The following is a 15,289-nucleotide window of genomic DNA, read 5'->3' on the forward strand; positions in this document are numbered from 1 at the left end:
AGACTGCGTCTTACGGGCTTTGGATGTGTTGTCAGGAGGGATCAGTCCCTGGAGAAGGACATCATGCTGGCAGAGTACAGGATCAGTGGAAAAGAGGAAGACCCTCAACAAGGTGGATTGACACAGTGGCTGCAACAATGAGCTCAAGCATAACAATGATTGTAAGGATGGCGCAGGACCAGGCAGTGTTTCGTTCTGTTGTGCATAGGGTCGCTATGAGTCGGAACCGACTCGAGAGCACCTGACAACAGCAACGACATATAAAGCCAAACAAGAAACTAGGAAAGAACATTTTCTATAATGCTGACAAATAATGGGTTAAAAAATGTTTTATAAAGAATCACATACTAAACAAGAAAAGTGTTGAGAAACTGATAAAAAAAATAAAGGAAATGAAAAGTTAATTCACAATATAGACAAAACAATACCAAACTCATTCAGTATTGCTATTAATCAAAGAAATGAAAGAAATAATAATGTGCCTTTCTTCATTTATTAATTTAGAATAAAAGACAGTGTTAAATTATAACACTCAAGGCTACTGTGGGTCTGCTGCAATAATAAATTGTCAGATAATAATACACTTTACATATTTTGACCCTTTTGGAAAGCACCTTTGTGATTTGAGTCAAGACGCAAAAGCTTCCCGGTAATCTCATTGTGGAGATGCTAAGGAAATTATCCAAAACATGCAGAAAAAAAGGACAAAAATGTTAAACACAGAATGATTTATTGATGACAAAATCTGCCAATCCATCTGCTTATATGAAATATCTAGAATAGGCAAGTGGATACAGAGCACAGTTTATTAGCAGTTACCAAGAGTGGTGCACCGCCACTCTTCTGCCATTTTGTCCTCTGTGCTGGTTTCCATGTTGCTGTGATGCTGGAAGCTATGCCACCAGTATTTCAAATACCAGCAGGGTCACTCATGGTAGAGGTTTCAGCTGAGCTTCCAGACTGATAGACTGCGAAGAAGGACCTGGCAGTCTATTTAAAAAAAAAAAAAAATTGGCCAGCAAAAACCTTATGAATAGCAATAGAACATTGTCCAGTACAGTGCCGGAAGATGATCCCCTCAGGTTGGAAGGCACTCAAAGTATTACTGGAGAAGAGCTGCCTCCTCAAAATAGAGTTGACCTTAATGACATGGATGGAGTAAGGCTTTCAGGACCTTCATTAGCTGATGTGACAAGACTCAAAACAAGAACAGCTGCCAATATGCATTAATAATCGAAACATGGAGTGTACGAAGTATGAATTTAGGAAAACTGAAAGTCGTCAAAAATGAAATGGTATTTATAAAGATCAATACCCTAGGCATTAGCGAGTTGAAATGGACTGGTATTGGCCATTTTATTTCAGACAATCATATGATCTACTGTGCCAGGTATGACAAATTAAAGAGGAATGGCATCATCTTCATCATCAAAAAGAACATTTCAAGATCTATCCTGAAGTACAACACTGTCATAATAGGAAAATATCCATATGCCTACAAGGAAGACCAGGTAATATGACTATTATTCAGATTTATGTACCAACCACTAAGGGCAAAGATGAAGAAATTGAAGACTTTTTTTTTTTAATTTTTATTGTGCTTTAACTGAAAAGTTTACAAATCATCAATCTCTCATAGGAAAATTTATATACACTTTGCTATATACTCCTAATTGCTCTCCCCCTAATGAGACAGCCAACCCCTTCCCTCCACTCTCTCTTTTTGTGTCCATTCCGCCAGCTTCTAACCCCCTCTTCCCTCTCATCTCCACTCCAGATAGAAAATGCAAAAATAGTCTCAAGTGTCTACTTGACCCAAAAAGCTCATTCTTCAACAGCATCTTTTTCTATCCCGTTGTCCAGTCCAATCCCTGTCTGAAGAGTTGGCTTTGGGAATGGTTCCTGTCCTGGGCTAACAGAAGGTCTGGGGGCCATGACCACCGGGGTCCTTCTAGTCTGTCAGACGGCTAAGTCTGGTCTTTTTACATGAATTTGGGCTCTGCATCCCACTGCTCTCCTGCTCCCTCAGGGGTTCTCTTTTGTATTCCCTGTCACGGCAGTCATCAGTTGTAGCCAGGCACCATCTAGTTCTTCTGGTCTCAGGCTGATTTAGTCTCTGGTTTATGTGGCCCTTTCTGTCTCTTGGGCTCATAACTACCTTGTACCATTGGTGTTCCTCATTTTCCCTTGCTTCAGATGGGTTGAGACCAATTCACGCATCTTAGATGGTTGCCTGCTAGCATTTAAGACCCAGATGCCACTCTCCAAATCAGGACAAAGAATGTTTTCTTAATAGATTTTATTATGCCAATTGACTTATAAGTCCCCTGAAACCATGGTCCCCAAACCCCCACCCCTGCTCCAGTGGCCTTGAAAGCATTCAGTTTATTCAGGAAACTTCTTTGCTTTTGGTTTAGTCCAGTTGTGCTGACCTCACCTGTATTGTATGTTGTCTTTCCCTTCACCTAAAGCAGTTCTTATCTACTATTCAATTAGTGAAAACCCTCTCCCTCCCTCCCCCCCATAACCATCAAAGAATATTTTCTTCTCTATTTAAACTATTTCTCCAGTTCTTATAATAGTAGTCTTATAAAATATTTGTCCTTTTGCAACTGACTAATTTCACTCAGCATAATGCCTTCCAGATTCCTCCATGTTATGAAATGTTTCACAGATTCATCACTGTTCTGTACTGATGCATAGTATTCCATTGTGTGAATATACCATAATTTATTTATCCATTCATCTCGATGGACACCTTGGTTGCTTCCAACCTTTTGCTATTGTAAACAGTGCTGCAGCAAACATGGGTGTGCATATATCTGTTCCTGTAAAGGCTCTTATTTCTCTAGGATCAACTCGACGGCACTGGATTTGGGGTATTCCAAGGAGTTGGATTGCTGGATGGTTATGGTAGTTCTATTTCTAGCTTCTTAAGAAAGTGCCAAATTGATTTCCAAAGTGGCTGTACCATTTTACAATTCCCACCAGCAGTGTATATGTGTTCCAGTCTCTGCACAACCTCTCCAACATTTATTATTTTGTGTTTTTTGGATTAATGCCAGCCTTGTTGGAGTGAGATGGAATCTCATTGTAGTTTTGATTTGCATTTCTCTAATGGCTAATGATTGTGAGCATTTCCTCGTGTATCTGTCAGCAGCCTGAATGTCTTCTTTAGTGAAGTCTCTGTTCATATCTTTTGCCCATTTTTTAATTGGGTTACCTGTCTTTTTGTAGTTGAGTTTTTGCAGTATCATGTAGATTTTAGAAATCAGGCACTGATCCGAAATGTCATAGCTAAAAACTTTTTCCCAGTCTGTAGGCAGTCTTTTTACTCTTTTGCTGAAGTCTTTGGATGAGCATAGGTGTTTGATTTTTAGGAGATCCCAGTTATCTAGTTTTTCTTCTGTATTGTTAGTAATGTTTTGTGTACTGTTTATGCCATGTATTAGGGCTCCAAATGTTGTCTATATTTTTTCTTCCACGATCTTGATAGTTTTAAATTTTATATTTAGGTGTTTGATCCATTTTGAGTTCATTTTTGTGCCTGGTGTGAGGTATGGGTCTTGTTTCATTTTTTTTTTTTTTTTGCAGATGGATATCCAGTTATGCCAGCACCATTTGTTAAAAAGACTGTCTTTCCCCCATTTAACTGATTTGGGGCTTTGTCAAATATCAAACGCACATATGTGGATGAATTTATGTCTGGATTCTCAATTCTGTTCCACTAGTCTATGTACCCGTTGTACCAGTACCAGGCTGTTTTGACTACTGTGGCCGTATAATAAGTTCTAAAATCATGTAAAGTAAGGCCTCCCATTTTGTTCTTTTTCAGTAGTGCTTTACTTATGCAGGGCCTCTTTCCCTTCCATATGAAGCTGGTGATTTGTTTCTCCATCTCATCAAGAAATGTCTTTGGAATTTGGATCAGAATTGCACTAAGTCTACAGATCACTTTTGGTGGAATAGACATTTTTACAATGTTAAGTCTTCCTATCCATGAGCAAGGTATGTTTTTCCACTTATACAGGTCTCTTTTGGTTTCTTGCAGAAGTCTTTTGTAGTTTTCTTTGTGTAAGTCTTTAATATCTCTGGTAAGATTTATTCCTAAGTATTTCATCTTCTTGGGGGCTACTGTTAATGGTATTGATTTGGTGATTTCCTCTTCGATATTCTTTTTGTTGGTGTAGAAGAATCCAAATAATTTTTGTATGTTTATCTTGTATCCTGATCTTCTGCTGAACTATTAGTTTCAGTAGTTTTCTTGAGGATTCCTTAGGGTTTTTTATGTATAAGATCATGTTATCTGCAAATAGAGATACTTTGACTTCTTCCTTGCAAATCTGGATGCCCTTTATTTCTTAATCTAGCCTAATTGCTTTGGCTAGGACCTCCAGCACAATGTTGAATAAGAGTGGTGATAAAGGGCATTCTTGTGTGGTTCCCGGTCTCAAGGGGAATGCTTTCAGGCTCTCTCTATTTAGGATGATGTTGGCTATTGGCTTTGTATAAATGCCCTTTATTAAGTAGAGGAATTTTCCTTCCACTCCTATTTTGCTGAGAGTTTTGATCATGAATGGGTATTGAACTTTGTCAAATGCCGTTTCTGCATCAATTGATAAAATCATGTGATTCTTCTCTTTTGTTTTATTTATATGATGGATTATATTAATTGTTTTTCTAATGTTGAACCATTCCTCCATACTTGGTATTAATCTCACTTGGTCATGCTGAATTATTTTTATGACATGTTGTTGAATTCTATTGGCTAAATTTTGTTGAGGATTTTTGCATATAAGTTCATGAGGGATATAGGTTTGTAATTTTCCTTTTTGTGGTGTCTTTGCCTAGTTTTGGTATCAGGGATATGGTAGCTTCATAGAATGAGTTCAAGAGTATTCCATCCTTTTCTATGCTCTGAAATACCTTTAGTAGGAGTGCTGTTAACTCTTCTCTGAAACATTGGTAGAACTCTGCAGTGAAGCTGTCTGGGCCAAGGCTTTGTTTTTTGGGGAGTTTTTTGATTAACTTTTCAATCTTTTCTTTTGTTATGGGTCCATTTAGTTGTTCTACCTCTGTTTGTGTTAGTTTAGGTAGGTAGTGTGTTTCTAGGAATTCATCCATTTCTTCTAGGTTTTCAAATTTGTTAGAGTACAATTTTTCATTGTAATCTGATATGATTCTTTTAATTTCAGTTGAATCTGTTGTAATATTGCCCATCTCATTTCTTATTTGGGTTATTTGCTTCCTCTCTTGTTTTTCTTTTGTCAGTTTGGCCAAAGGTTTATCAATTTTGTTGATTTTTTCAAAGAACCAGCTTTTGGTCTTGTTAATTCTTTCAATTGTTTTTCTGTTTTCTATTTCATTTAGTTCTGCTCTGATTTTTGTTATTTGTTTTCTTCTGGTGCCTGAGGGTTTCTTTTGTTGCTCTCTTTCTATTTTTTCAAGTTGTAGGGATAATTCCTTGATTTTGGCCCTTTTTCTTTTTGGATATGTGCATTTATTGATATAAATTGGCCTCTGAGCATTGCATTGACTGTGTCCCAAAGGTTCTGATAGGAAGTGTTTTCCTTCTCATTGGATTCTATGAATTTCTTTATTCCATCCTTAACGTCTTCTATAATCCAGTTGTTTTTTGAGCAGGGTATTGTTCAGTTTCCAAATGTTTGATTTCTTTTCTCTGCTTTTTCTTTTATTGACTTCTATTTTTATGGCCTTATGGTCAGAGAAGATGCTTTGTAATATTTCAGTGTTTTGGATTCTGCTAAGGCTTGCTTTATGACTAATATGTGGTCTATCCTAGAGAATGTTCCATGTGCACTAGAAAAGAAAGTATACTTGTCTGCTGTTGGGTGGAGCATTCTGTATATGTCTATGAGGTCAAGTTGGTTTATTGTGGCATTTAGATCTTCCATATCTTTATTGAGCTTATTTCTGGATGTCCTGTCCTTCACTGAAAGTGGTGTGTTGAAGTCTTCTACTATTATTGTGGAGCTGTCTATCTCTCTTTTCAATGTTGATAGAGTTTGTTTTATATACATTGCAGCCCTGTCATTGGGTGCATAAATAGTTAATATGGTTATATCTTCTTGGTATATCGTCCCTTTAATCATTATATAATGTACTTCCTTATCCTTTATGATGGATTTAACTTTAAAGTCTATTTTGTCAGAAATTAATATTGCTACTCCTGCTCTGGTTTGATTGTTGTTTGCTGGATACATTTTTTTCCTTCCTTTGAGTTTTAGCTTGTTTGTGTCTCTAAGTCTAAGGTGTGTCTCCTGTAGGCAGCATATAGATGGATCGTGCTTTTTAATCCATTCTGCCACTCTCTGTCTCTTTATTGGTGCATTTAGTCCATTTACATTCAGCGTAATTATGGATAGGTATGAATTTAGTGCTATCATTTTGATGTCTTTTTTTGTGTGTTGTTGACAGTTTCTTTTTCCCACTTAATTTTATGTGTTGAGTATATATTGTCCTTTCCTCATATTCATTGTTGTTGATTTTGTTTCTGCTGAGTCTCCATTTTTTTTTTGCATTTTGTTTTGATGCGTAGAATAGTTTGCCTCCTTTGTGGTTACCTTATTATTTACACTATTTTTCTAAATTTAAACCTAACTTTTTTTTCTTTGTATCACCTTTTCTTCCTCTCCATATGGAAGATCTAAGACTACATTTCTTAGTTCCTCTTTGTTGTTTTAACGTTGTTGTCTTTTGCATATTTACATAATAACATCGCTGTTTCCGTGTTTTGAGTGTTTTTTTAATCTTGATTTATTTGTGTGATTTCCCTGTCTGGGTTGACTTTTGATTGCTTTGCCCAGTGTTCTAGTCTTGGGTTGATACCTGATATTATTGATTTTCTAACCAAAAAACTCCCTTTAGTATTTCTTGTAGTTTTCCTTTGATTTTACGAATTCCCTAAACTTCTGTTTATCTGGAAATGTCCTAATTTCACCTTCATGTTTGAGAGACAGTTTTGCTGGGTATATGATTCTTGGCTGGCAATTTTCTTCCTTCAATTTTATGTATAAGTCATCCCACTGCCTTCTTGCCTGCATGGTTTCTGCCAAGTAGTCTAGGCTTATTCTTAATGGCTCTCCTTTGTAGGTGACTTTCATTTATCCCTAGCTGCTCTTAAAATTCTCTATCTTTGGTTTTGGCAAGTTTGATTATAATATATCTTGGTGACTTTCTTTTAAAATCTACCTGATGTGGAGTTTCATGAGCAGCTTTGATAGATATCTCATTTTTCCCTATGTAAGGGAAGTTTTCTGCCAACAAAGCTTCAACTGTTCTCTCTGTATTTTCTGTTATCCCTCCCTGTTCTGGTACTCCAATCACTCGTAGGTTATTTCTCTTGATAGAGTCCCACATGATTTTTAAGGTTTCTTCAATTTTTAAATTCTTTTATCTGATTTTTCTTCAAATATATTAGTGCCAAGTGATTTATCTTTAAGTTCAGGAATTCTGCCTTCTACTTGTTCAATTCTGCTCCTCTTACTTTCTATTGAGTTGTCTACTTCTGTAATTTTACTGTTAATCTTCTGAATTTCTGATTGCTGTCTGTTTACGTATTTTTCCAGCTTATTAAATTTTTCATTATGTTCCTGAGTAATCTTTTTAATTTCTTCAACTGCTTTATCTGTGTGTTCCTTGGCTTGTTCTACATATTCCGTAATTTCCTTTCTGATGTCTTGAAAGGCTCTGTATATCAATTTTTTATATTTTGCCTCTGGTAATTCTGGGAAGGCACTTTCATCTAGAAGATCCCTTGATTCTTTGTTTTAAGAGCTCGTCGAGGCAATCGTGATATGTTTTTTTATGTGGCTTGACAGTGACTGTTGTCTCCAAGCCATGTATAAGTTATTGTATTAGTTTATGTTTGCTTACTGTGTCATAGCTTCTTGCTTTGTTTTGTTTTGATATGCCCAAATGTTTAATAGGCAAAGCACCGTCAAACATCAAACACCCTCCTGTCCACCACACAGCTGAAACAGTTAGAGTCTGCTAACAGGGGCCTATTCTCCTGAAATAGGCCCACACTGATCTATGCAGGGGGAAAAGGTACTCAAAGTCCCTGGACCATTTATGCCTGGACAGAAGCCACTTTTGTCCTGGGCTCCCCCAGTTAGTGGAGCTTGCAAATTATATTTTCCCCCAATTGCAAATTTATTCCTTCTCCAGGGCCTGGAGGATGGCTCTAGGTGCTCAACAAGGCCTATCTCAGGCCCAGGGAAATCAACAGCCACAGAAGCCAGCTTGGGGGTGGGAGGCACAGAAGAATATACACAAGTACTTAGCTTTTGCCAAGAGTGTCGTTCTCTGGTTCCAGAGGTATAAGTAGGCTGTGCAGCTGGCTGCTTCTCACTGAGGAAACTACAGTCGAATGCTACCACCAGCCCACCACAGCTCCTCCCGGAAACGGTGCCTGAGGGCTCCTGGCAATTCAGGTCTGGTAACTCCTCTCCGCTTCTGAACTGTCTCTTCTCCCCCTCCCCTTCAGTTCATTTTCTAACCTTGCCTTTGATGTTCAGGGCTCCTAGCTTGTCATAAATACATTCGTTTCATTTTGGGGGTCTTTGTTGTAAAAGAGCTCTCCAGAAGCAACTGTCTATTCTGCCATCTTGGCCCTGTCTCCTTGAAATTGAAGATTTTTATCAACTTTTGAAGTCTGAAATTGATCAAACATGCAATCAAGATGCATTGAGAATGACTGGTGATTGGAATGCAAAAGTTGGAAACAAAGAAGTAATCGGAAAATATGGCCTTGATGATAGAAATGACTCTGGAGATCACATGACAGAACTTTGCAAGACCAACATCTTATTCATTGCAAGTACCTTTTGTCAAAAACATGAATGGTGACTATGCACATGGACCTTACCAAATGGAATACACAGGTATCAAACTGACTACATCGGTGGAAAGAGAAGATGGAGAAGCTCAATATCATCAGTCAGAGCAAGGCCAGGGGCCAACTGTGAAACAGATCATCAATTGCTCCTATGCAAGTTCAAGTTGAAGCCGAAGAAAATTAAAACAAGTGCACAAGAGCCAAAGTATGACCTTGAGCATATCCCATCTAAATGTAGAGATCTCAGGAATAGATTTGACACATTGAACACTAATGACCAAAGACCAGACAAGTTGTGGGATGACATTAAGGACATCATACATGAAGAAAGCAAAAGGTCACTAAAAAGACAGGGAAGAAAGAAAAGACCAAGATGATGTCAGAAGAGACTCTGAAACGTGCTCTTGAGCTTAGAGTAGCTAAAGCAAAAGGAAGAAATGATGAAGTAAAAGAGCTGAACAGAAGATTTCAAAGGATGACTTGAGAAGACAAAGTATTGTAATGACATGTGCCAAGACCTGAAGTTACAAAACCAAAAGGGAAGAACACTCTCAGCATTTCTCAAGCCAAAAGAAATGAAGAAAAAATTCAAGCCTTGAGCTGCAATATTGTAAGATTTTTGGGGCAAAATATTGAATGGTGCAGGAAATATCAAAAGAAGATGGAAGGAGTACAGGGTTGCTGTACCAAAAAGATTTGGTCAATGTTCAGTCATTCTAGGAGGTAGCATATGATCAACAACCAAAGGTACTGAAGGAAGAAGTCCAAGCTGCACTGAAGGCACTGCCAAAAAAAACAAGGTACCAGGAACTGACAGGATACCAAATGAGATGTTTCAACAAACAGATGCATAACTGGAAGCACTCACTCATCTAAGCCAAGAAACTTAGAAGACAGCTACCTGGACAACCGACTGGAAGAGATCCATATTTGTGCCATTCCAAAGAAAGGTGGTTCAACAGAATGCAGAAATTATTGAACAATATCATTAATGTCATACGCAAGTAAAATTTTGCTGAAGATAATTCAAAAACATTGCAGCAGTACAATGACAGGGAACTGCCAGAAATTCAAGCCAGATTCAGAAGAGGATGTGGAATGAGGGCTATCTTTGCTGACGTCAGATGGATCTTGGCTGAAAGCAGAGAATATCAGACAGATGTCTACCTGTGTTTTATTGACTATGCAAAAGTTTTCGATTGTGTGGATCATAACAAATAATGGATAACATTTCGAAGAATGGGGATTCCAGAACACTTAATTGTGCTCATGTAGAACCTGTGCATAGATCAAGAGGGTTGATCAAACAGAACAAATGGATACTACATGGTTTAAAATCAGAAAAGATGTGCATCAGGGTTGTACCCTTTCACCATACTTATTCAATCTGTATGCTGAGCAAATAATCCAAAAAACTGGACTATATGAAGAAGAACAGGGCATCAGGATTGGAGAAAGGCCCATTTACAACCAGCAATATGCAGATGACACAACCTTAATTGCTGAAAGTGAAGAGGACTTGAAGCATTTACTGATGAAGATCAAAGACTACAGCTTTCAGTATGGATTACACCTCAACATAAAGAAAACAAAAATCCTTACAATTAGATCAATAAGCAACATCATGAAAAATCAAGAAAAGATTGGAGTTGTCAAGGATTTCATTTTACTTCGATTCATAATCAACACCTGTGGAAGAGGCAGTCAAGAAATCAAACAACAAATTCATTGGGCAAATATGCTGCAAAAAACCAAACCCATTGCCATCGAGTTGATTCCGATTCATAGCGACCCTGTAGGACAGAGTAGAACTGCCCCATAGAGTTTCCAAAGAGTGCCTGGTGGATTCAAACTGCTGACCTTTTTGGTCAGCAGCTGTAGCACTTAACCACTACACCACCACGGTTTCCAGGCTGCAAAAGACCACTTTAAAGGGTTAAAAAGCAAAGATGTTAGGACTAAAGTGCTGACAAATTGTGCTTGACCCAAGCCATAGTATTTTCAATTGGCTCATATGCATGTGAAAGCTGGACAATGAATAAGGAAGACCAAAGAAGAATTGATACCTTTGAATTATGGTGTTGGCAAAGAATACTGAGTATACCTTGCACTGCCAGAAGAACAAACAAATCTGTCTTAGAAGAAGTACAGCCAGTGTGCTCCTTAGGAGCTAGGATGGCAGGACTTCATCTTACATACTTCGGACACATTATCAGAAGGGACCAGTCCCTGAAGGACATCATGCTTGGTGGAGTAGAGGGTCGATAAAAAAGAGGACAATGCTCAGTGAGATGGATCAACACAGTGGTTGCAACAATGGGCTCAAACGTAGCAATAATTGTGAGTATGGCACAGGACCAGGCAGTGTTTCCTTCTGTTGTATATAGGGTCACTATGAGTCGGAACCCACTGGACGGCACCTCACAACAACATCAACGGAAGTGACACAGCTAAAGCACTGGGCTGCTAACAGAAAGGTTGTAGGCTTGAGTCTACCCAGAGGCAACTCAGAAGAAAGGCCTGGAGATCTACTTCTGAAAAATTAGTCATTGAAAACCATATGGAGTACAGTTCTCTTCTGAAACATGAGATTGCCATGAGTCAGAATCAACTCGATGGTAAGTTTTTTAGGAGCAGACTAGGAAAGGGGGACTCAGTCCTTAGGGAGCACTAAGCTTCTGTTAATGGTGGTATAATAATGTGAAAATGATAGTGGTGATGGTTGCACAACATGATGAAGACAATGTCACATGAATTGCACATGTGAAAAATGTGGAGATGGCAAGTGTTTTGTTACATATATATTTACCACAGCTAAAAAAGCCCTACCAATCCCAGCCAGGCTTCCAACTCCCAGAAGCCAGCCCCAGAGCCACAAGCGAGAGGGAGTGAGGAAGTAGTCAGGGTGAAATTCCAGAACCCATTCATTCCTCCATGGGGCAGTGGCACAGAGGAGAAAGTCCCGTGGCTGAGAGGCTGCAGATTGTGCTGGTCCTCTCCTGGTTGCTCCACTTGGCCCTTGGTCAATGAATGAGTGGTGGACTGATGGAGCTGCCTCTTGAACAAAGGCTCCAAACAAGGGCTGAGGGCAGATGCTGGGTGACTTGGCAGTGCATGGAGGCATCAGCTTTCCCTAATCCTCAGTGAAAAGGAGGAGTGACAGTGGGCACTCTAGGAGATAAAAGCTACCGTCTTAGTGAAGGTCTCACATAAGACTCATGGCATAAGGGAAGGCAAATAAAAGAGAAATCTGTGTAAGAACTTTCCCAGGCATATAGAGATGAGAAGGCAGCAAGCAGTCACCAGGCAGGGGCACAGGGGCTCAGTGACATGTAAGCCTCGAGGCCCACAAAGTTTTAGCTGTCCTATCTCAATGGGCCAGTGCTTGGACAAAGCTGGCAGATGGGGGATTGCATTAACACCCCTTTTGGTGCACTCAGCCTGGTGGGCTGGCTCTAGAAGGATCTGGGTCTAAGGCAGAGCACATGGGTGACCCACTGCCGGCCCAGACCAGGACAGCCAGCAGAGCCACAGTATCATGAGGTAAATAAAATGCTTGTTTCTTTAAGCCACTAAATTGGAGGGGGAATTGTGGTTACCCAATAAAACTTCTGAAACACTGCCCGACATCCCTGAATTCAGTATCTCCTCAATCTCCTCAACCGGTGAGTTCTTCCTGGACCTGGAACCCCCTTCCTGTGGTAGAAGACAAAAGAAGCACGATACCGAGCCTGGCGAACATGTGCCAACCCGATGCCTGCCAACCTGGTGGTGCATCGGAAGGGCTAGTGATGCCTAGGAAACCCTAGGAAGCTGCAGCAATATCAGGCCATGCAAGTAACCTCATCCTGAGAATGACTATAAGCTACTCCCATGGAAAAGCTGAGCAATGGCCTTTATCTGACTGCAGTTTGCAGATATGAGGGGTTCTGAGGAAGCTTAGTCCTTCAACCTTCCTTATACACATGGAAGTTAGGAAAAGATTAAAATACTATAATTATTGCTATTTAAAGCTGCAAAGCTGTTCTACTCTACAGACATGAGTCAGACTCAACGTGATGGCAACTAACAACAAGAACAAAGCTGCACCGGAAATCATAGCTTAAACTTAAGTCCAAATTGGGGCTTCTTAGCACTTCTGCTTGAAATAAACTTACCCAGGGAATGCAAGGTCGGGAAGTCCTCCCCCACCCAAGGGGAGTTCTGCTCCAGTAAATGGACTACAGGCTGCAGGTGCTCACACAGCTGAGGTCAAGGCTTGGGCTGGAGCCTGACCCTGTATATCATGCTGGTGAGTCAAAAAGCCAGGCAAACCATCTCCAGAGACCCACAAACCCAAAGGAGCTGAGTAAGAGGAAAGCAAACCTGAATATCAAGCCCAACGGGGAGAGAAAATACAAAAGAGAGGAGGTCTGAAATGAACAGTGCCTGGGGGTCCGCAGCAGTCCTCACTCACGAAACCTGCAACCAGAGCCTACAACCTAGGCGCGGCTTTAAGGTAACCACCCTACATGCCAGTACAGGTAAATACTGGTCGCTTTTACAGATAGACTATCTTGCAGTCATTGAAAATACAGTTAATGTAAGTCTTGACACCACATCTCCGAGACAGAGACTTGCCCCAAACCACATGCCTGAACACCCATAAAGTAAGCTGCAATCTAATTCCCCCAGGGTATGGGAGTGCTCATCTTGGACTCTCCTGGCTTGGGGGAACCTGCCTATGCTGCAATCTTTCTTTGGTTTGGTCCCTAATTCTAGTTTAGTCCATTCTCCAGTGACTCAATTGCTCTCGCCCTTTTTCTCTAGCCCTTTCTGATTCCTGCTGTGTACCTTGGCTGGGAAGTGCCTCACTGCCCAACTGTGAACCACATAGCTGCCCTGTCTGACCCCTCCACCTACCTCCCACACTGGCCAATCCTAACTGGACAGGTCAGGCACTGTGCTGGGCCATCCGATCCTCCCAAAGGGTGAGGATCCCTCCAGCTAGGATGGCCATGTAGCAACATGGAAATGCGCTTTGGATCAAGTTTAAAAAAAAAAAAAGCAGGACACACAATTGAATTTGCAACTACCTGAAAATATTCCAAGGGAAAATAATGGAAGGACTTTTATCATTAAAAATATTTTTTATTATCATTGTTATTGTTTTAAACTCCATTTTGTTGTTGTCGTTAGATGCCATGGAGTCGGTTCCAACTGCTAATGGCCCTATGATAGCTGAACTAGATGCTGCCCGGCCCTGCTCCATCCTCACAATAGCAGGTATGTTTGAGCCCATTGTTGTAGCCACTGTGTCAATCCATCTTGTTGAAGATCTTTCTCTTTTTCACTGATCCTCTGCTTTACCAAGCATGATGTCCTTCTCCAGGGACTGGTCCCTCCTGATAACATGTCTAAAGTACATGAGACAAGGTCTCACCATCCTTGCTTCAAAGGAACCTTCTGGCTGTACTTCCCCCCAAACAGATTTGTTCATTCTTTGGCTAACATCATAATTTAAATGCATCAGTTCTTCTTTTGGTCTCCTTTTTCACTGTCCAGCTTCACATGCTCTATTCTAAGACAATTTAAATCTTGTTTCGTGTGGCTATTTTCACTTAAAATTGGGGTCAACCTTTATCTTTAATTATACTAAAAAATTGACATATATCATTTGCTTAGCCCCTTTGTTTCTAGGTAAATACTAATAAAGAGACATCAAGTAACTTATATCCTTTCAGCTGGATAAGAAAATATTTATAAGTGCCCCTCCTCACTTCAATTTACATTATACAGTTGAAGCAGAAATTATCATTTTAACTATTGGCAAAGTAAAACTCCTAACTGCAGAGCTGAAAATTATTTTATTGTGCTATTCAACTTTGTGAAAAATACATTAAATAATTTTTAGATGATCAGAAACTATGAAAGAAGAAAAGTGCCTATTCCAGGTTTAAAATTTTATAGAACAATTTTAAAGAATATGAAGTATCCAGAATTTACGTAGAAATTTCCATGACTAAGCAGATCAAGTAATTTGCCCAAGCTTAGTTAGAAAGTGTCAAAATAGGACTCGATCGTGGGTGTCCTGATTTTCAGCACTCTTTCCACTCTTTGTCCAGCTGGAAAGAGGAATAGACAACATGACATATGAACCAGGTAAGAGAGAACTGTGATTTTAATCTGCAAATGGTCTGGCGTAATTGGCGAGGAAGAGGTGATGTGGCTAAGCAAAGACAATCACTATTTGGGCTGTACTAATGGAAATAGGGGAATCCCTGAGTGAGGCAAACAGTTAAGTGCTTGCTCACTAACCAAAAGGTTGGCATTCAGACTCACCCAAAGGCTCCTCAGAAGGCAGGCCTGGTGATCTGCTTTCTAATGGTTACAGCCTTGAAAACCCTATTAAAAAAAAAAAAAAACCCTATGGAGCAGTTCTACTCTGCA

Source organism: Loxodonta africana, chromosome 14 (genome assembly GCF_030014295.1).
Source record: "Loxodonta africana isolate mLoxAfr1 chromosome 14, mLoxAfr1.hap2, whole genome shotgun sequence".
In the NCBI taxonomy this organism is placed as follows: Eukaryota; Metazoa; Chordata; class Mammalia; order Proboscidea; family Elephantidae; genus Loxodonta; species Loxodonta africana.